Here is a 23831-nt window from a genome sequence, read left to right on the forward strand (position 1 = left end):
ACATTCATTAAATGAAAATTTGTGAATAACTGTTGCTACTCACTATTGTCCTTTGAAACCAGACATATATTCATCCCTCCTGAGCATTTGGTATAAATGTAAAATAGCTAATCCACCTCAGTCCAAGTAATAATGATCTGTGTTTAAACAAGTTAGGAACCATCCAGGCCATGCTTTGCAATCCATAATATTGGAGATTTTTGCTTCCGAAAATGAACTCTTTTAAGAACTCTTTTAAGAAGATGTTGTCAATACATCCAAATTTCTAGCTAATTAACAACTGATTTTTGTTCTTGAGTCATGAAGTTGAAATTCACAAGTGTTTCTCAATGCATGTTCCAAATCCCTTTTTTAAGGGATTTGAATACATTTTGTCATTACTTGATGAACTATAAAGACAAAAATAATTTGAAATTTGTGCTTCTGTTCTGAAGATATTTGGACATAATTTTGTTTCCATAGCTTGAGCACAAGATAGGGTCAATGATAGTAAAGGATCATTGCCTCTTTGGTCTCTGTTTCAGCTCAAACAAATTCATGATGAAACACTAGCCCAGTGACCTGAAATAGACCTGTCCAGCTGAGTCCTGCCTGGATGTTCAATTCATTGCAATTGTGAACTTTTGTATGCACTCACATAAATGTTTTGTGTTATGAGCCCCTAGGTTTGGATGTGTTTGTTACACATCATTATTGTTGATTTGCTGACTGATTTGATACAAAAGAATGCACACATACAGAAGGATGCATCTTATGAAAATACACATAAATATTTAGAAAATGAGAGATCTCATACAAAGAAAAGCCTGAAATAATGCAAATGAATGGAATACAATTAGATATTTCAAGGAACTTTCTATCAGGAACAGCTGATTTGCAAGAGATCAATGAACATCAATAAACATCAAAGGAACAAGAAAGGGGATTGCACATAAAATGTGAAATTATCAATCATCAAAAAGTCATAGTAGGGGCCGGGAATTTGGTCTACTGGTAGAGTTTGTCAAGCATGCACAAAGACTCAAGTTCAATTTCTCAGTTCCACATACAAAGAAAAGTCAGAATTGATGCCCTGGCTTAAGTAGAATACTAACCTTGAGGAAAGCTCAAGGACAGTGCTCAGGCCCTGAGTTCAGTTCCTAGGACTGGTCAAAAAAAAGAAAAAAGTAGTTCATAATTATATTCCCATTAACAGATAAAATCTATTTATACGTGTAAACATGCATGTAGTTCTCAGTTGCCTTCAAAACTCTAGTCTTTCCTCCCCTGTGCATGCAGATTCATAGGAGTGAGTGTTTTGAATACTATATGAGGCCCTCATTTAGCATATTTACAGGAAACTAGAGCAGGAAAGGGTGCTGGGAAATGCACCTCCTGTAGAGACTGTGTGATAGAAGTTCAGAACTGAGCAACCAATTTTCAGGATTTTGGTCAGGACGGCATTACCCAAGAGCATTTCCTCATGGCGTCTAAGTATCATGAACAAGCTGAAAATAAAGCAAAAGCTTCATTAACTCACAGGTCAATGAAAAATAAAATTTCTGCATAAAATATGTAAAAATGTATTGACCAACAAAAAATATTTCATAACAAAATAAAAAGCAAATTAAATAAAGTGCAGACTCTTCCAGGTTCATTCTGTACCCTCAACTTGCAGTGGTGGCCACTGGTCAACACAGATGAATATATTTTATGAGGAGTATCTTCTATTATATTTAACATTTGTTTTGCTGAAAACTAGCCTTCTCCACTAATTTTAGTGAAGCCTTTTAGGATGAAAGGAAAAAGAAACTTTCATCTGCAATGTCCCAATATTCTCAATGAATTAAAACTTTCTTCATGATTCACTTTTTTTTTGCCAGTCCTGGGATTGAGCTCAGGGCCTGAGCACTGTCCTTGGACTTTCTCAAGGCTAGAGCTCTACCACTTGAGCCTCAGCACCACTTCCGACTTTTTTCTATGTATGTGGTACCGAGGAATCGAACCCGGGTCTTCATGCATGCTAGGCAAGCACTTAACCACTAGGCCAAACTCCCGGTCCATGATTCACTTTTTTCCCCAGTCCTGGGGCTTGAACTCAGGGCCTGAGCTTTCTCAAGGCTAGCTCTCTACCAGTTGAGCCACAGCACCACTTCTGGCTTTTTCTGTGGTACCAAGCCATCAAATCTAGGACTTCATGGCTGCTAGGCAGGCACTCTTGCACTAGGCCAGGCTCCTGACCTTCCTGCTTCTTAAATCACAGCCTTGGTCATCGATGGTAAGGTGATCATTTGTCTCTCCCAGGCACTGGATTTTGCCTTCGGAGTTCTTGGTTATCATTTGGTGGTCTATGTGGTTTTGGAGATGTTGATTCTTGCCAAAATCTTGGGATGAGATGCAGGCTTGCTAACTGGTCTTTCACTGAAGCTATGGCCTATGATGATGTCCTGTGGAGATCTCCTCACACTGCAGTTGGTGGGATGTTAGTGTGAATAGCATATAACAAAGATTATTAGCCCTCTCTCTCTCTCTCTCTCTCTCTCTCTCTCTCTCTCTCTCTCTCTCTCTCTCTCTCTCTCTCTCTCTCTCTCTCTTCTCTCTCTCTCTCTCTCTCCCCCCTCCCTCTCTGTGTCTTTCTCCTCTTCTCTTCTGCTCCTTCTCCTTCTCATATTCCAAGATATATAAGGGTTCTTATGTCATGAAAAGAGAATGACACAACATGCATACATATCTGTTTTTTTTTATCACATCACAGCTGTATTTTAAGTCTCTCATAAAGATGTTTGTGTCCTTTGTCCTCCCATTTGATGCATTTTCATTAGGTTTCTGCCCCAAGTAAAGATTTCCAAACGGTCATTCTGTTTGAATTTAGTTTAAATTAAACCCCATGTGAAGAGCTCTCCTCATTTCTCGCTAGCTTCACTGCCTTTGATTCATGCCTCACTCCCTGAAGATTCCATGTGGTTTCTGGTTCTTTGTCCTCACCCTTGGCCATGAAGTGTTTTACCCATACTGTGCCTGCTTGAGTTACCTTCTTAAAAGTGAGTCATTAAAGATTGCTTCTCTAGGGAATGTGTGAGGTATGAATATACAGATGTATAGAATAGAGTAGGCTGAAGTAGATGAGAGCCCTTGCTTTAGACAATACCTCAGATTTTGAAGAGTCAAACACATGTCAAATGTAAACATAAGAAATGCATAATAATTGGGCTGGAGTATAGCCTAGAGGTAGCATGCTTGCCTAGCATGCAAGAAGACCTGGGTTCAATTCCTCAGTATTACATACATAGAAAAAGCCAGAAATGGTGCTGTGGTTCAAGTGGTAGCCCTGTAGCCTTGAGAATGGCCAACACCCAGTGCTCAGGTCCTAAGTTCAAGCCCCAGGACTGGCAAAAAAAAAAAGGAAAACATTTTCTGAGGACAAGCTTGAGCAGTGCTTGCATCCTTTGTATCATAAAGAAAACCAGTGACTTTAAAATTTGTTTGGCATATATTTCCTCCATCCTGTATCTCTACTCAGCCCTGCAGCTGCGCTCAGACTGAGGATCTGCATGTGCCTCGAGCACACCCACTTGTCCTGAGCACAGTTTTATAAGTGGCTCACACTCCATTCATCAGTCAGTCCCAATCAGCACACAGTGTGGACATGAAGACCTTCGCTCAGCTCCTGGGACTTCTACTGTTCTGGCCTTTAGGTAAGGAAGGACAATGTTAGGAATTTACTCAGCTCATTTCTAACAGTATAGCTTCACTTTTCTTACAAGGTCTCAGAGCATGATTAATTGTGGGGACTTTTGTCTTTTTGCTTCCAACACCAGGTGCCAGATGTAACATCCAGGTAACCCAGTCTCCATCCTCTATGTCTGCATCTCCAGGAGACAGAGTATACCTCACATGTAGGCCAGTCAGGATAGAAGCAATTTGTTAAGCTGGTATCAGCGGAAACCAGGGAAAGCTCCTAAACTCTTCATTTATTGGGCATCCAGTTTGGAATCTGGGGTCCCATCCAGGGACAGAGTTCACGCTCACCATCAGCAGCCTGCAGCCTGAAGATGTGGCCACTTACTACTGTCAACAGAATAAAAGTTAAGCTCCCACAGTGATACAAGCCATAACATAATCCTCCCAGGGAAGCAGAAGTGAGAAGCTGGGCTGCCCCAGTTGCTATGTCTGTTATCACTGCCTACTGACAGTAGTTTTCAGCCACAGCCAGGCTCTGAAGTTCAGTGAGGGGTTGATAGAAGGGATTAGGGACAATCCTCTTGATTCATTCTCAGCCTCAGGCCCAGACTAGACAATGCCTCTGTTGTCTCATGTAGAACACAGATCTCTACTTCTGAGAATGTGAGACTTGATGTGCAGGTGGGGATGACCTGCACTTTGTCCCAAGAGAGGCTTTTGCTTTCCCACCACTCCCCTCACACTGCTGCACTCACCCTTGATTTTCATAGTGCTCCCTAAGGAGGACCTTCCCTTGTGAGTATGAGATAAAAGCTCCCATCACCTTGACCTATCAGGACTCCTCAGTTCAAGCTTTAAAATGGCTCACTTATTTGCAGAATCTACACTTAAATGATGATGGTGATAATATAATATTACTTAAATAATAATAATAATAGGACATGGATGCAAAAAATGTAAAAATATATGATGGGAGGCGTTTAAGGGAGAAAGGAAAAGACTAAAGGAATCTAAGTGTTGAAAATGAATTAAGCATGATATAATATATATATAAATACACACATATGTATCAATAATATTTTTAGTTGTGGTAACCTGTGTCTTTTATGTATGTTTATCTGATTTGAAGAAGGGAAGGGAAATAACCAAATGGTGAGACAAAGGACCAAGGTTGACCCAAGGCAACAGCAGTACTCACAAGACACTATGCTGGCAATGAACTTTACAACTTCGGAGGTGAGGGGAGTTGGGATGGGAGGAAAAGAGGGAGAAAATGAGGGAGGGTAACAATATTTAGTGAAGTTCATGGGAAAAAAAACATAAGAAGGGATGTCAATGTGTGAGAAGTAATGCACCCACAATCTGGCGAATGGAACTGTAACCACTGTATACATTATTTTGATGATAAAAAATAAAATGAAAAAAAAAGAAATGCACTCATTACCCTTCTTATGTAACTGTAATCCGTCTGTAAAACAATAAATGTGTATGAAGTTCTCACTTTCTGCATTCGCATCTCTGTCCACACATTTTTTGAAGTTGTGGATGGATAGAATTCAGTCTCTTAAGGCTTCTAATCTCATATTGAAATCTCATCTCATTCAGAATACCCAGAGGAAAGCAGAGAGGAAAGAGTTTCTGGTCAATGAGCTTCCTGAAGAGCCTGTGATGAGAGGAGTTCACAGGAAACCCAGTGAGGTCGTGGCCCAGCTCTCAGATCATATCAGGAAGGCATGATCCAACAGCATGCTCACACATTCCTCTTCCTGTCACATCTTGCAAGCATAACGAGTTTTAGTAAGGAAGATGAGGTTTTTACATGAAATATGTAATGGATACCTTACATGAAATATGTAAAGAATACAGAACGATTTCTTGACACAAAAGAAACAAATACAAATAAACACAGATGCGACACTATTTTCTTTTTCTTTTTTTCATATATTTTTATTGTACTTAATAGAAGGGTTACATTATATTCACCAGATAGAAGGTGCAGTAATTCACATACATTGATACCCTTTCTCATGTCTTGGTCCCCATTTCCCTCCCTGCCCACCCCCACCCCTCATCTTGTTTTCCCCCTTCCCTATCCAATTTGTGACACTATTTTCTTTCTTACTCAACATTTGTCCAGAATTCAGAATCATTGTCAGCATTGCTGAGAACATGTTACAAATACAACATGACAAAGCTAACTCAGATCTAGTGAATGTGAAGCTGCACTTCCTCAAGTTATCAGGAGATTCCTCTAAGGATTAGGAATATGTATTTAGGAGATGAGTATCACAGGTAGAACAATGATTTTTATTCCTCCACTTACCCATTTAATAGCATTCGTATTTAAAAAAGGCACACACACACACACACACACACACACACACACACACACGCACACGCACGAGCACGTGTGTGCACCACACAGGGTCAGTCGTGTTCTAAAACAAAGTAGCTGACCCAAGCTCTTAATAAGTAAGAGCTTTGTTTAAGTCACAGTTATAGATCCGCATTCCTAGGTGCAGTACCCTCATCTCCTGAATTCAGGAGAGGGAGCACCACTCTATCACAATGTGATGTGTTAAGAAAAAGAAAACTAGGTGCAAACTGAGGTGGCCAAGCCTTCATTTTAAAACCAGGGACTATTACAACAACTGACTCAGTCCATAGGACTAGCTTTAATCACTGACTCGTCACACCAAGAGCAGGACCTCCAATGACACAAACCCTACCTACAATGCACCTGCATGTTCAGCACAGGCCCATTGGACCATCAGCACCAGCCTCCTTCCTCACAGGTGATGGACAGAGAGCAATGAAGTGCGCAAGAAGCAAGTCATAAGGGGGAAAGGCAAGGCGCAAAAGGCAATGTGCAAGTTGCAAGGCAAGGTGCAAGAGGCTAGGCGCAAGGGGTAAGGCAGGTTGCAAGAGGCAAGAGGCAAGGAGCATATGTATAATTCTACATGTACAAATACTAAATTGTCTTGCACAACTGAGATAATCATTTAAATGTAAACGGAAATTCCAAATGGAAATCCTGCTAGAGGCTATGTCATAAAGCAGACACTAGATGGCAAACAAATATCACGAAGAGACAAAAGAAAATAGCGCCATAACCTCAGTCACCAGAGGGGTTGCTTCCCCTTGTCAATAGGAGCCTCAAGCATGCAAGCTCTTGGTCCGGTTTTCATGGCACACATGGCAGCTAGGACCAAGTTCACAGAGGGGTCATGTCTCCCAATGTGTAGGTATGCTTCAGTATGTGTACATGTTGTGTACTAATATGAATGATGCAATTGACACTATAGTTCATCACCTTGAGCATTAATCAGTTTTGTTTCTTCTTTTTGCCAGTCCTAGGCCTTGAACTCATTGTCTGGGCACTGTCCTTGGGCTTTCTCAAGGCTAGAGCTCTACCACTTCAGCCACAGTACCACTTCCAGCTTTTTCTATGTATGTTGTAGCAGGGAATCAGACCCGGGTCTGCCTGCGTGTTAGGCAACCACTCTACCACTAGGCTAAACTCCGGCCCCCCTTATCGGTTTTTTATGCTCAGATGATTTCTGTTCTTCAGCACATTAGGCCTTTAATAAAAACTCATTTCAATTCTCAAGTTAATAACACATCGAAAATATCAGAAAATTATTTTAGTTGTGTTGTTTAATATCAAATGTATTATTTATTTATTTTCTTATTTCCTTACTTATTTTTGTGGGTTATGGGGCCTGAACTTGGCCTGGGTGCTGTCCCTGAGCTCTTTAGCTACCCTTGAGTCAAACCCACTTCCTGATTTTTTGAAGTTAATTGGACATAAGAATCACAGGTCCTTTCTTGCTAAGGGTGGATTTGAACCTTGATCCTTAGATCTCAACTTCTTGAGTAGCTAGAATTACAGGTGTGAGCTACCACGTCTGGCTTCAAATGTATTCTAAGTGTACTTGTTTCGTCCTTTGAAAGTAAAATGGAATGAGTTAATAGTAACTTAAATACAAAAATAAGAAAAATTATGTACCCATGTTTTGGACAGTTTGCACATTTATGTATTTTTTTCTGTTGTGTGGTCTCAGGGTATCATACATAGGTCACAACACCCCTGACTTCTGACTCAATTCAAATATATACACACATGGAAATAAAAATATGGAAATATGTCAATTGATAGAATACTTTTATGATTATCCTGGAATCTTATAGAAAGTGCAGATACATAGTGATCCATATTATATCATCATCAGAGTATTCAGAATAGGCTCTTCCATGTACCATGCAGATGTACAGAGAGACATGAATTCACATTTAATAACTTAAAATGTATTTTCAAGTGTATGTAAGTGTAGGAGTTCATGAATGTAAGAAAGGGGAAGGAAAGAGAGGGATTGGGTGAAAAATAAAAGGAGTGACAGATGCAGATGCATTGTAGTCATAACCCAAGATGTTTAATTCAACTCTCTTGTTACAGTACTTATATATAGTAAAATGTAATTAAATAAGAAATGCATATGAAATGATCAGTTTCGCCTGCTGTCATGTTTGGCCACATGTTTCTTTGCAGGTTGTGGATGGATAGGATTGAGTCTCTTTAGTCTTCTAATCTCACATGATATAGAAAAGATCTCATCTCATTCAGAATGCCCACAGGAAATCAGAGAGTGCTGGGAAATGCATGTCCTGAAGAGACTGTGATGAGAGGAGCTCCCAGCTGAGGACCCAGTGAGGTCATGGCCCAACTCTCAGAATAGATCCAGGAAGGAATTCACTAAAACCAGGTTCTCACAAACCTCTTTCTTAACCCTAGCAAGAGTTTCAGTAAATATAAGAACATGGAAAAGGAGGTATTTGCATGACTTATGTAAGGAATACTTCTCAAAACTACTTCAAGAAACAGAGGAAGTAAGTGTACATGGATTTCATATCATTTTTTTCCAATCCAGATTTTGTCCAGAATTCAGAATCATCGAAAGCACCCCCGAGAATATGTTACAAATAAAAAAATATGAAACTCCCTCAGATCTACTGACTACGAATCGGCACTTCAGCAAATTGACACTTGATCCCTGTAAGGTTGAGAGATTGAGGACGCTGTCTTCTGGAGCTGATGTTATCACTCCTCAATTGGCCAGTTAACAGCATGTCTTCTTTTTTTGTTTTTTTGTTTTTTTCTTTTTTGCCAGTCCTGAGGTTGGGCTTAGGGCTTGAGCAGTGTCCTTGGACTTTCTCAAGGCTAGAACACTACCACTTGAGCCTCAGCACCACTTCTGGCAAGCACTTTACAACTAGGCCCAACTCCTGGTAACAGCATGTCTTTTCACGTCACAAGGGCAGGCAGATAGCTGTGTTAGAATTTTCTATACCAAAGTAACTGTCCTAAGCTCTGAACACAGAAGCGATTTGCTTACCTTACGGTTTTAGGTGCAGAAAGTCCTAGATGCAATATCGTCACTTGTCTGTGCTCAGGTGAGGCCTGTCCTGTCGGTGTCACAATACAGTATGAAAAGAATAAAAAGAGAGCCAGCTGCAAGTTGAAGGAGTCAAGCATATTGCTGTCTTCACTGTATAACAACAGAGAGTTCTGAGAACTGACTCAGTGCTTGAGAGCAGCTTTAATCCTCCAGAGTGCAGATCCTCCAAGATCTAAGCACTTCCCACAAGGCACCTCTTCATATGGACATCTCAGGTCTATTGTGGCATCAACACAAGCCTCCTCCATGTGCTACTTCTCACATGACCATCTGCCTCACAACTGACCTGGTATCTTTGGAGACAAGAAGTAGAGAATGAGATCTCTGAGCCATACAAAAAAATGACTTGTTAATTAATGTTAAGTTAAATTGGGACTGGAGACATTTAATGATTTATGTTAATTATATTTATTAGGTTAGTTACACCATAGGGTTCAACTCAACATATCAGTGGATGTGTGCAATGCATCCTGATTAACTTCACCCTTCCATTACTCTGCAGAGAGGACTTTTAACAAATCCTTTGCTTGCTTTATTGTACAAATATAGAACGACAGTATATTCTTGCATTTAAAACTGTTACATTGAATTTATAATCACACTTTCAAGTATAAGTATTAATAGGGAGTTCCTAGGGAAACAGAAATTCTAACCCTTATAGCTAATGACCCTGAACAGATAACTTGATAGCTATTGGATAAGATACATCTTCATCCAGCTCAACTCTGTGATCCTATGGGTCAAGTCCCTTGAGGATCAATGCTTGATAGTGGACATTGCGACTTTCTCTAGATTAGTTGAGGTAGGTTCAGGTTATCCAGGCACAGTTGTCCATTACTTTCCTAGACATAAACCTGCATGTCATTGGACCTCCAGTGCTGGGTTATGGTGGCTGGGACTTGTGTACACTTTTGCCCCCAAAGACCCAGACTTTCATAGTGAGACGCAATTCCCAGTGCTGCAGGCATCCTGGATAGGATTAGTTATCACCAATGGCAGAGCACATCTGATGTCATCTTCCTCAGAAGAGCAGGCCTCACCCTCCCTTGGCTCTTCTCACTCTGCTGCCCCCACCTGGATATTTGCATACTGCTCCCTAGGGAGGACCTTCCTCTCTAAGTCTGAGATAAAGGCTCAGCTCTGAACTTGTCTTGACCAGTGAAGACTCCTCATTTCACTGCTAGAAATGAAGTCCTTCTCTCAGCTCCTGTGGCTGTTAATGCTTTGGATCCCTGGTAAGGACAAAGGGAGATGAGGAGTGAGAGTGGGTGGAATGATGAGCTCTCAGGAAACAGTTGTGCCCTATCTGTGTTACATGTGTGGGTATTGTTATCCATGTTGGGGAAAGTGAGCCTGAGGTCTAGGAGAATGAGGAACTTTTCAACAAGAGCTTGACCCTTTGACTAAGGACTCTGCTTTATGCTTTGATAACTGTTTTTTTTTAATATTTATTATTTTAATTCTGATTCAATCCACAAAATGTAATAGGGAAAATATAAAAACTTAACCAGTAAATATATCTATGTTTATATATAATCTTGCATTTCTGTCTTCTTATAATTTCATATTCCAGTGGAGATGTTGTGATGACCCAGAGTCCACTTTCCCTGGCTGTCACCCTGGGAGAGCCAGCCTCCATCTCCTGCAGGTCTAGTCAGAGCCTCCTAGATAGTGATGGGGATAACCTTCTCAACTGGTATCTGCAGAGGCCAGGCCAGTCTCCACAACTTCTGATCCACTTGGCTTCCAACCGATTTACTGGGGTCCCAGATAGATTCAGTGGCAGTGGGTCAGGCACAGATTTCACAGTGAAAATCAGCAGGGTGGAGGCTGAGATGTTGGAGTTTATTACTGCATGCAAGATATAAATGATCCCCCCACAGTGATTCAGCCCTGTACTAAAACCTCCCTTCTGGCTTAGTGAGCTGCCGTCATGAGCTGCTGGTCTAGGGACACAGCAGAGCAGATTGTGTGAGTGTGCTTAGGAGACTCAGACAATGGTCACTGTGAGACTGACTGAGTAAAGAAGAATATGTGACAACATACAATCTCACAAGAACAAGAGAATAATTATGGTAGTACAAAGACCAGCGGACTTCAGATAGAACATGAGGAATTCATTGAAAATATACTTTGTGTCTAAAACAGCATCATGGCCAACCCATAATATAAAAATCAAATATCTACCATGATTCTACTTCCTTTGTAACAAAAATTATAATATTTCCATCAAGCATATGGTCTTGCCCCAAACCTATAGCACATGCTATGTGTTCTGCTCAGAGCGGGATAGTCCAGTTATGCATTGTCTAGCATCTGTTCTATATGTTTCTTAAATCTTGCCTGACCATCAAGACAATGGAATTTTTCTACTGTCATGTCATTTGGATCTGTAGTTCTGTCTGCTTTGTTCATATGAGGTGATGGTCTAGGTCTGGATTTTCGTTATTCAGTAACAGTTCCATGAAATAGGAGCTCAGAACTTGGTTGGCACTGTTAAATGACTTTAGTGACTTTGGATATGTGCAGTCAACCCCAGACATCAGGTGCTCTGTAAATAATTCCTATTAAACTATATTTGTATCAGACACATTTTGGACTGTCCCCATCACCTCACTTTGTAGGCACAAAATTCTGTGTATTTCCCTCCAAAATTAATACAACTTGTCTGAAAATATGTATCGTAATGTAGCTAGAAATGTCTTTAGAAGGAGAGCCAATTTGAGTCTCATATCTGCACTTCAGGAAAAAAAGACACGTTATAACGTGTTTATAAGTGTGTCTCACAGAAGGACTGAGGCATGGAGGTCAGGACTAGAAAAATGAATGCTTGTCAGGCACTGGTAACTCTCACCTGTAATACTAGCTACTCAGGAGGCTGAGATCTGAGGATTGTGGCTCAAAGCCAGGCTTGAAAGTCCATGAGACTCTTAACTCCAATTAACCTCCAGAAAAGCAGAAGTGGAGCTGTGGCTCAAGTGGTAGAGAGTTAGCTAGCCTTTAGCAGAAGAGCTCAGTCACTGGCCCAGACCCAGAGTTCAAGCCCTCAGAGTGATTAGTGAATCAAAGTCTGAAAGTAAAGTGGAAAGCACACAACAAATGAGAAAAGTAAATTGTTCTCTGTGCAATTACTTTAGTGTAAACAGATTAATCTTCCCAATGAAATACATAGCACAAGAGGCTTAAAACTTGAGCAAGGCTACTTTGGTTTACTATAATAGGTCTTTATGCTAAAGAACAGGTCTCACTTTCTATGTAAAGATAAATTACAACAGTCTATGAAACTAGTAAAGAAAATATGAAGGGTTACACTCTTTTCAGAAAAAAATATACTTGCATTGAAAGCTGTTACAATATATAAAGAACATTATCTGTTAGTCAAAACCTCAATTCACTGAGATGATTTTTACTAATGTGAAACAGAACTTTCTCATGAAAATGTGATAATCATGACCATATATGAACCTAACAGCAGAGGTCTAAAACATGAGCAGAAGAGAGGAATAGTTAACAATACCACAATAATAAGAAATCTCACTATTCAACTTCCAACAGTAAGTAGAACAAGTGGAAGCCTGTAATGAAAAGGATGTATTTTTTAATTCAGATTTTTATTTTTTGATCAAGCATGGGGCTTGAACACTGGGCCTGGGCGTTGTCCCTGAGCTCTCCATTTCAAGGCTACCACCCCAAGCCTTGAGCTACAGCCCTGCTTTCCATTTTCTAGTGATTAATAGAAAATAAGAGTTTCACTTGCTAGTGTCCAGACTGCCTTTTAACTTCCATCCTCAGCTCTCAGTCTCCTGAATAACAAAGAATACTAGTGTGAGCCACAGCACCCAGCTTTATTCAAATTTGCATACTGAAAAAAAAGTACATGTATAGAGCATTCCAGAGTAAATGCAGAACACACTTTTTCCTTTTCTGGCAAGTACACATGGAACATTCTCTGTGATAAGCCACATCAGATCTTGGTAAATATAATGAGAGGAAATGAAGTAGAAGAAAATTGCAAATCAATGTTGGAATGAAAACTGAAAAGCTCACAAATTGAGGACAAAAACCTCTCACATTTATTTTCAAAATTTGACAAAGAAGAAATCAAAAGTCCTATCACAAAATATTATGACAAATGAAAATGCACACAACACATGAACTTACTAAATGTAGCAAAAGCTATAGTAGGAACAGAGTTCATAGTTTTGAATGTCTACATAAACAAAGAACAAGTTTTGGAGCAGGTTTTGGTCTTGTAACAATGAGGCACCTCTTATACCTTTAGAACAAGAGACTATGGCTTCAACCCCAGCCCTCCATTACACCCAACAATGTTAGGACTTTTCTTTTTTTTTTCTGTGGGTCATGGGGCTTGAACTCGGCCTTGGTGCTGTCGCTGAGCTCTTTAGCTCAAGGCTACTGCCCTACCCTTGAGCCAAGTCCCATTTCCCATTTTCTAGAGGTTAATTGCAGATAAGAGTCGAGGTTCTTTTGTGCCTGGGCTGGCTTTGAACCTTGATCCTCAGATCCCAGCCTCCTGAGTAGCTAGGATTACAGGCATGAGCCACTGTGCCCAACTCTTAAGGAAGATTTTCCAAAAACACATTATTGTCCATCTCCCGTAGATCACACTATCCAGCCCTTAACTGTCTTGTGACTATTGTCTTTTCTTAAATTGAATATTGATTAATAGTTTGTATTTATCCCACAACTAGATGTCTGAATTACAGAGAGGAAGCACCATTTGCTGATTCCTACAGAATCCTTCCTGGTGAGTAAGAAAACAGATCCTGCTTCTTAAGTAAGTAGAAAGATCCATTGTCAAGAGTTGCTGAGAATCAGTCTCTAAAATTCTGTGAGATTCAATGCCACAGAAAATCCATTAGATGTCAAACAAACCACCCTGTCAATAAATGAGCTGTCTATGTAGAAACAGTAGAGATTGATGGGGTGCTATTACCAACAAGGAGTCCATAGGCTTGATGAGAATTCTGGAAGAACCAGGCACACTTGGGATGCACAGGTGGCTTGCTGACCTTTGTGGAAAACCACTCTGTGCTAGGTGCTGAGACTGGAAACCTAGCCTTGCCTCTATCCCTGCTTCCTCTGTGTCCATACAGTTCATCTCCTAAGGACAGAAGTGTGTCCTCCAAGTTGGTATGTAGAAATCCTGCACCAAATCAGGGCGTACTTGGAGAAAGAGCTATAAGAAGAGAATGAAGTGTACCTTACATCATTCTTAAGGAAGAACTTAGGTCATGTCCACACTGGGTGTGTATTTAATAGTTATTTTTCCCTGGACAGGAGAATGTTTGCATGTTTGGCTCACTGATTAGAATCTTATCACCCATATGAAGTATTAAATCAGTATGAGCATTTTGAGATATCCATATTCTCTCTCTTAGGTACCAAAGACTTCTGTTGGATGTGCAGGGGTTTTGGCCTTTCACTACAGAGCCAATAAACATGTGTGCTGCCTTAGGTGTTAAAAGACTCTAGGAGAGGAGCTGTTTCCAGTGAGTTCTGGACCCAAAGCTTCTTTGAACTTGAGATGAAGATCCACTATTTCTTCAGGGTTCCTTCTTCACTTTCTCCAGATCTATTTATGTCATTGTGTATGCTCAGAAACAGGAAGAATGAATGCTCCAGCAGCAGGAGCACAGGGGTGCGTTCTGGGCCTCATGCTACTGAGGAGTGTTGAGTGGAAATGGTTCTCTGGGATTGTGTAAGGAGCACTTATTTTAGCACCCCGTCAATGTGTAACAATGTAATGTCATATTACACAAGGGAGAAAAATTACATGTTCATATGTTCAAAGTAGGAATACTTAGGTTATTAACAAGCTGCAGCCCCATCGGAAGTTCTTCATTACCAGAAGCACATTATGGCTTTATCCATGATCATCGATTCATTTCCATGTTTTATAATAATCTGACAAACACATACTTAGGAAGAAGAGTTACTATAGACCTTTTATTTTTTTAACTGGAAATTCTCAGATGCTTATACATTTGTTTAGGGAAGACTGAAGCTTGAAAGTCTGGAAACCATAAAGATGTAGATCTTTATTTTTTGTAGCCAAGCTATATTGTCAGTGCCTAGAAAAATAGAAATAAGTCAAAGTGAGGTTTATTTTCATCCAGTCTTCATGTTTTATATAGAAACTTTTCTCCCTTTAATTCCTCTCTCTTCTAAGAGTCATTAACATAGAATGAAAAATTAAGAAAATCAGAGTGAATCTTGAAGACAGCAAGTTTGTTCTACTCACCAGACAGACAGCACAAGCTAGCCCATGGTGGTTGATTTGCATGTGCCCAAAGCACAGCCCACAGCCCTCAGACTTCATAACAGACTGCTCACTCCCTGTGGTGGAGTCAGTCCAGCAATCAGCACACAGCATGGACATGAGGACCCTTGCTCAGTTCCTGGAGCTCCTGCTTCTCTGGATCCCAGGAAAGAAAGAACCATGCTGAGAAATAACACAGATCAATGTTATTCGTGATGTTTAACTTTTCACAGAAATCTTCTTAAAAGGTTGATGGATAGTGTAGATGTTCGCTTTTATGTTTCCTCACAGGGGTCAGGTGTGATATCCATATGACCCAGTCTCCATCTTTCCTGGCTGCATCCCTAGGAGACAGAGTCACCATCACTTGCAGGGCCAGTGAGAATACTGGATATGCTTTAGCCTGGCACCAGCAACATCCAGGGAAAGCTCCTAAACCCCTGATCTATAGTGCAGATAATTTGGAAGATGGAGTCCCAACCAGGTTCAGTGGCAGTAGATCTGGGACAGACTTCCCTCTCACCATCAGTAGCCTGCATCCTGAAGATGCTGCCACTTATTACTGTCAACAGGGTTATGATGATCCTTCCACAGTGATACAAGTCATAACATAAACCACAAGGGAAGCAGAAGTGAGAGGCTACTCCTCATGCTTCCACTTACAGGTTCTGTCCTAGAATCCCAGGACAGCTATCTTCTATGTCTCAGTCTCTGGAGTGAGTGTCCTTGGCTGAAATATGAAATATTAAAATTAGAGTCAAGACTACAAACATTGAAATGTACTGTATTTATTCTTGTCTTTTAACCTCTAACAGATATTCACATTGTGCACAGAGATACATCTAAATTATTATGTCTAAATTTTGTTTTGTGATTTCAAAATACTTTCTGCATAAATTCCATCAGCAATTAAAGACATTTTTCTACTTTATCCTTCTTGTACATGCCTTTTGTGTTTTTTTATTTTTTATTTTTTATATATTTTATTGTAATTAATAGGGTTACATGATATTTGCCAGATAGATGGTGCATTAATCCCATACATTAATACCCTTTCACATGTCTTGGTCCTCATTTCCCTTCCCCCACCTCCACTCCTCATCTTGTTTTCCCCGTTCCCTATCCAATTTCAAATAACCAAATACAAATATATCCAATATATTAGGTAACAAAGTGAGATACTGTAACAATTTGAGATAACCAAGGGACAGCAAAAGAGTTGAGAGATAACATAGTACCTTAAGGACAACAATCATTCATTACATGGCTTATGTTTCTATATCCTAGAGATCCTTTCATTTAGCGTCCTACTATATGGCTTCTTGTACCAAGGTTTTGCTCTATTGCAAATCTCTGCTAGGAGAGCCCAAGGTTTCTACTGATTATGTCAAATGAGGGAAAACATTGAGCCTAAGTTCCTTTGAGTCTGGCTTACTTCACTTTATATGATCTTTTCCAAGTCTTTCCATTTCCTAACAAATGGGGTAATGTGATTCTTTCTGACAGCAGCATAGAATTCCATTGTGTACAAATACCACATCTTGTTGATCCACTCTCATAAACACTTCTTAGCAGAAAGAACAGCGCAGGAGGAATTTCAATTACAAACTTTAGACTCTATTACAGAAGTATAATTATCAAAACAGCTTGATACTGGCAAGGAACAGGCCTGAAGACCAACGGAATAGAACTGAAGACCCAGATATTAAACCACAGACCTATGGCCACCTAATCTTTGACAAGGGAGCCAAAAAAATAGAATGGAAAAAGATAACCTCTTCAACAAGTGGTGATGGCAGAACTGGTTAAGCACATGCAGAAAACTAATGTTGGTTTGTTCTTTGTCACACTGTACTAGAATTAACTCCAAATGGATCAAAGACCTGGAGGTAAAAGACAACACTCTGAAAACTTTACAAGAAGGTATAGGATATACACTAGAACTCCTTGGCACAGGTCGAAACTTTCTTAATAAGGACCAAGAATCACAACAAATCAGAGAAAGGCTGGATAAGTGGGACTGCATTAAACTGCAGAGCTTTTGTATGACAAAGGATATAGCTAGTAAACTAATTAGGAAGCCTACAGAATGGGAGAAGATCTTCACCAACCATACAACAGACAAAGGCCTCATATCTAAAATATATCAACAGCTCAAAAAATTGAATCAATCCAAAACTAATCTCCAAAGTAACAACCATCGTATTAAAAGATGGGCCAAAGACTTAGAGTCTTCTCTGAAGAAGAAACAAAAATGGCCTATAGACATATGAAGAAATGCTCAATATCTCTGGTCATAAAAGAAATGCAAATCAAAACAACTCTAAGATTTCACCTCACTCCAGTTAGAATGACCAGGATCAAGAAAACTAATAACAACAGATGCTGGAGGTGATGTGGCCAGGAGGGATCACTACTATACTGTTGGTGGGAGTGCAAACTCCTTCAACCACTATGGAAAGCAGTATGGCAGTTCCTCAAAAGACTAAACGTAGAGCTCCCCTATGACCCAGCAATTCCACTACTTGGCATTTACCCAATCATCCAGAAACAAAGACATACTAAATCCACCAGCACAACAATGTTCATTGCAGCACTATTTACCATAGCAAAGATATGGAACCAGAGTTTTGTGTTTTATTTTCCGTTTTGGTTTTAGGGTTTCTTATTGTATTTGGAGAGCTTCAGTAAAATTTTAGGTACAAATGGTGAGAGTGAACATTGTATTCCTTAATACAACATGAGTGATAAAATGTTAAATACTCATTGTGAATTTGGCCTACTGATAGAGTGTTTGCCTGGAATGCACAAAACACTGGGTTTGATTCCTCTGTACCATATACACAGAAAAAATCCGGAAGTGGTGCTCAGGCTCAACTGCTAGATCTTTAGCCTTGAGAAAGTCCAAGAACAATGCTTAGGCTCTCAGCTCAATCCCAGGACTGTCAAAAATTATATTGACTTTATAGGCAATAAAGGCAATAGAAAACATATTTTTATTGAGGATATTATAAGAATAGTAGTAAATGATAAATGATAGCTTTCAAGTAAGATGTTTGGTTCTATTGGGGTTGTTTGGTTATATTGGTGTTTGAACTCAGGGTTTCCTGCTTATTAGGCTCTACAAATTGTCATCCCATAATTATTTTTTTTAGTTTATATTCGTTCTCTGATGAGGTCTTGTGATTTTACCTAGCTTGGTTTTCTACTCCAATACTTCTAATATCACCAGCTGCATAGCTGCAGAAACATGCACCACCTACTTCAACGTGATGTTTGAGCTAGAGTTTCACTGCCATTCAAGTGGCAGATGTAAATCCAAACCTAAAATCTGTACTTCCAGTTTAGTTGGGATTAGAGGCATGAGTAACCATGTCCAGCACTCAAATGAAAAATGTTTATGAACTTTAGTACTACTAAACATAATGAAGTGATCATTTAAAACTCAGAATAATGGGTATAAGAAAATACAGTGAATATTACAACTGTATGTCTATTCCACATACATTATTATGGACAAAAGGAAATAAATAATTGACACAATGTACTTTTCCTTCACTGTGAAAGACGGATGATTCCTGTGAACTGATAAGGAGTGATTCAATGATATAGTTAAAAAGTTGAAGAGTTATTTATAATGTATTATAGATCATATAAAAATGAAGGAAGGTGTAGGAACAATATGGCAGACAGCCTCACTCATCTCCAAGATCCGTGAACTCGAGAATGCTCAGCTTGTTGCTGCACTGATTGCCTAGATAGCAAAACTGATGTTTTGATACCTTCCTTACCCAGTGAAGAATCCACAGCTGCATTGCAGGCTGCTAGTTTGTATAAGCTGGAGGATGACAACCACAAAGCTGCTACCTGTCAGGAAGACATTGTTTATCTGGGAGACTTGCTTCTGGAAAAGATTCAGAGTGCATTGGCTGACATTGCTCTGTCTCAGCTTAAGACAAGAAGTGGGGCCCACACCCAGCCTTTCCCAACAACTAGCTCCATCACAATGTGGATTGAAAAAATCACCGGTCCCTGCTATTAGAATTCTGCAGCACATAGACAATCATCACCACACTAACTTCTCATGGGTATTGCCATTGAGTTATTTTTAATTCACTAATCATTGTTGATAAACAAGCTCATTAAATCATGATGGAATCTGCTTTAAGCCATCATTGTGTCATCCCTTTGCATTTACCCCCTCTGGATGAAGATACTAAAGCAAGTGTGCATTTGTGGTCATAATATGGAGAAATAAACATATAATAAAGTTGAAAAAAGATGATGGAAAAATGACTTCACATTCCAATATAAGAGAAAAAAATATTAAGCTAAATTAAATTAAAGCACACACAGAGTGAGGATGATATGCAGTAGTTTGTGGCCATCAATGTGACAGCAGGATTTGGGATGTAATTTTTCTTTTAGCATGACTTCTATTATTTTGCTAATTCTCATTTGGGAGGCAATTGCCACCTTATACATATTCAAATTACACAGATGAGGAGAATGATAATGGAAGATGAAATTATGGTCCTTTAAGAGATAAAGGATCCACTCCTGGGCATTTACCCAAATGCCAATAAACAAGGACATACTAAAACTACTACCACAACCATGTTCATTGTAGCGTTATTTACCATACCAAAAATAGGGAACCAACCCACATGCTCCTCACAAAATGTTTGGATCAAGAAGATGTGGTACTCCTACACAAGTGAATTCCATTCTGTCATGAGAAAGAATGACATTGTCCCATTTGTAAGGAAGTGGAAAGGCTTGGAAAAAAATCCTTTTAAATAAAGTAAGCCAGACTCAATGGAACATATGCTTCAGGTTTTCTCTCATTTGTAACAATTCTCTTAGGAGACAATCATAACAGCCCAAAAGCTAGGTACATTAGGCCATATAGAATGAGGCTAAGGAAAATGAACTCTAGGATATGGAAATAAAAAGTTTATGTTTGTGATCATTGTTCTTAAGGTACTATGTGAAGTTATTTCTTTTCTCTTTTTTCTCCCTTATGTTTTATCTCATGTTTTTGCTGTATCTGACTTTGGTATCTGGTATATTATATATATATATTTATTTGTTTATTTGAAATAGGGAAAACAAGAGGATCGGGAGAGGATGGAGGGGGGGAACATGGGAAGGTATATCAATGTTCAGAAAGCAATATATCCACTACCTGACATGTAACTGTAACCCCCTCTACGTTACGCCCCCAAATTAACAGCTGATAAACTGTGGACCCCAACCAAATGCCCCTCAATAGAAAATGGATCAAGAAAATGCAGTATACATACATCATGGAATTTTATGCTGCCATCAGATAGAATGACATCATTGCTATATTTGTAAGGAAATAGAAAGACTGAAAAAAATCATGTTGAAGAAAGTAAGCCAGAACCAAACATAGGCTTCATAGCTTCCCTCATTTGTAATAATTAGTATATGTCTAGGATTTAGCCTAGTAGAAGATCACAATAGCTCGATAGCTATGAGCATATGATCTTATAAGGTGATGCTTGAATTGGTGTTGTTGCTCAAGAGGTGTTAGCCTTGAGCTGAATGGCTGAGGGACAACATTCCGACCCAGAGTTCAAGTCCTACAACTGACAAAAAAACAAAACAAAACAAAAAGATGATGCTAAGCAAAATGAACTCCCAAATATGGAAATAAGAGGCTTTTCTTTGTGGTTTCTGTTATTGTTTTTTAATGTACTATGTGAAATTATTCCTTTTTAATTTGTTTCCCCTCCTATGGTTTAATCCTCTGCTGTCACTGTATCTAATTTTGTTACCTGGTGAATTCTATATATGTTTACTTGAATTAGGGAAGTGAAGGCAGACAGCAAAATGGTGTGATAAATCACAAAGGACAATAACAAGGTAATATGTTGCAAATGAGCGCTACAACATGGAGGGGGAGCTGAGGGGAGGGAAATTGGGAGAAAATGCAGGAAGGGGTAACTATGATAGACAAGAAATATACTCACTACATTGCTTACATAACTGTAACCCTTCTGTACATCATTCTGAGAGTAAAATTAAATTAAAAAAAGAATTCTGAGTTCATGACCCTATACCTCAAAATTATATGAAGAGAAATTGTTATGTGTAGACATATTCTGGTGTACCCCGAAGCCTTTTAAACCTCAGGAAGTGACAGGGAGGGTTCTGAACCCAGGGGAATACAATGGTCTCAAAAATAATAATTCAGAAACAAGGAAGAAGCTAAAACAGAAGAAATGTTGTTTCTTCAGCTTATGTGATGGTTTAGGAAAACCCAAACTATTGTGGCCTATGTCAGGAATTTGCCACAATAATAACAGCATCTGTTATGGTTAGTGAGGGCAAAAACATGCATCTAAGGAACTTGATACAGAATTTCATGGTTTGTCTGAATTATAGAACTGTATTCACTGCACATTTCATATTTCTGCTTTCTACATTATATGTAGTTTATCTTAAGCAAAATCAAACTACTAGACCTAAACTTTTAAGTAAATATCTAGAAAATAAAGAAAGCTGGCTCAGTATTTATGGAAACTCATCCTTCTCAAAACAACAGTGTACTGTGTACCTGGGAAGGTGTGGAAGAATTAGGAAGCAGGCCAAGAGCAGGAGGAATCATGAAGGCATGTCCCTCTCTAGGACACACACATTAGATCTCTGTTGCTCTTCTTGATCACAGTGAATATCATGGCTCCCAGGAGAGGCCCCACCCTCCTGGTGTATCTTTCCACCTCACCTGCCACTGTGTCTCTCCACTGCACCCACCAGGTCATTTGCCCATTGCTCCCAGGGGAGGAGCTTCCCTGCAAGTCCCACATAAGAGCTCAGCTCTCAGCTTGCCTGCACTGAGCAGGACTGCTTCCTGTGAAAATGAGGTGCCCTGCTCAGCTCCTGGGGCTGCTCATGCTCTGGATCCCAGGTAAGAGCACAGTGGATATGGGGAAGGAGTTAGGGAGGTTGAGCTCTGTGTCCACTGCTCCCCATGTGTGCTGTGTCCACATGTGAGATGGGCAGATCTGCCTTCCTGGTTGCACATGGGATAATATGGATCTGTGTGAGTGAGGAAGATTCCAGTGGGAGCAAAGACCTTTGCTCTGCCTAGGACTTGATAACAAGAAGGGGTAGCAAATTTTAGATCCCCTTTGTATCTTACAACTGTGTGTATGTGTGTGTGCATGTGTGTGTGTGCATGTGTGGGTGGTGGGTGGGTGGGTGGGTGCGCACCCATGGTCACATATGGCCACATTTAAAGAATATTATGTTGCATAAAACTAAACCATAACAATTTTATAGCATAATACAAGAATATCTTTATGAAAATGAATCCTGATGTTGTAATCATTCTTTTCCACTTCCCTCACATGTTTAGGGTCAAGGGGGGATGCTATATTGACACAAACTCCATTCTCTCTGGCTATCTCCCTGGGAGAGCCTGCCTCTATCTCCTGCAGATCTAGTCAGAGACTCCTACATAGTGAAGGAAACACCTATTTGTATTGGTTCCTGCAGAAAACAGGCCAGTCTACACAACTCCTGATCTATTTGGTTTCCAATCGATATTCTGGGGTCCCAGGCAGATTCAGTGGCAGTGGGTCAGGCACAGATTTCACACTGAAAATCAGCAGGGTGGAGGCTGAGGATATTGGAGTTTATTACTGCTTTCAAGATACACATGTTCCTCCCACAGTTATACAGCTCTAAACAAAAACCTCCCTGCTTGGGATGGCACAGCTGTCTAATATTATTTGTTTGTGGAGCAGTACAACAGTTTTTCTTGGTGATTGTCAGAGCAAGAAGCTTTAGAGGTCCTAATAAATTTCAGTTGAGCTCTGGGTACCATGACCATCTCTACTGCACTTCAGGCATAACTGGGTAAAGCCCATGGCTTGCCCCAGGCAGCAGGAGAATACATGTTGTTCATTCAGCTGCTGAGATATGATAATTCATGTAAATTGAATGAAATCCTCATTCTAATCCCAATTGTATTAATTAAATTAGACCACTACAAATTGAATAGTATTAAGTAATATTAAGAGATCTTTTTCAAATAATTCTGTTTCTACCCTGAGGTGCTGAGATTTTCCAGCTGAGTAGTAATCTAAGCTATATGGTGAATTAGAGGTCAGACTAGGATTCATAATGAAACCGTATGCAAAAACAAAGCAAAACAAACATGGCAAATGTATAAGTCCTCTATTTATGATTTTTTTATGTTTGTATATTATGATGGCAATTGGGATAAATACCACCAGTCTACGTACATAAGCCATGTGTGAAGGCATTAATGCAGTCTAAATCTCATGCATGAAATAACTTTCTCTGGAGAACAGTACTGAATGAAATAAAGAGCATTGGGAAGATGTCAGGGTCACGTGATCATGAGACCGAAAGGTAGAGAGAGTTGTGGACAATGT

Source organism: Megascapheus bottae, chromosome 7 (assembly GCF_031878675.1).
Source record: "Megascapheus bottae isolate mThoBot1 chromosome 7, mThoBot2.hap1, whole genome shotgun sequence".
In the NCBI taxonomy this organism is placed as follows: domain Eukaryota; kingdom Metazoa; phylum Chordata; class Mammalia; order Rodentia; family Geomyidae; genus Megascapheus; species Megascapheus bottae.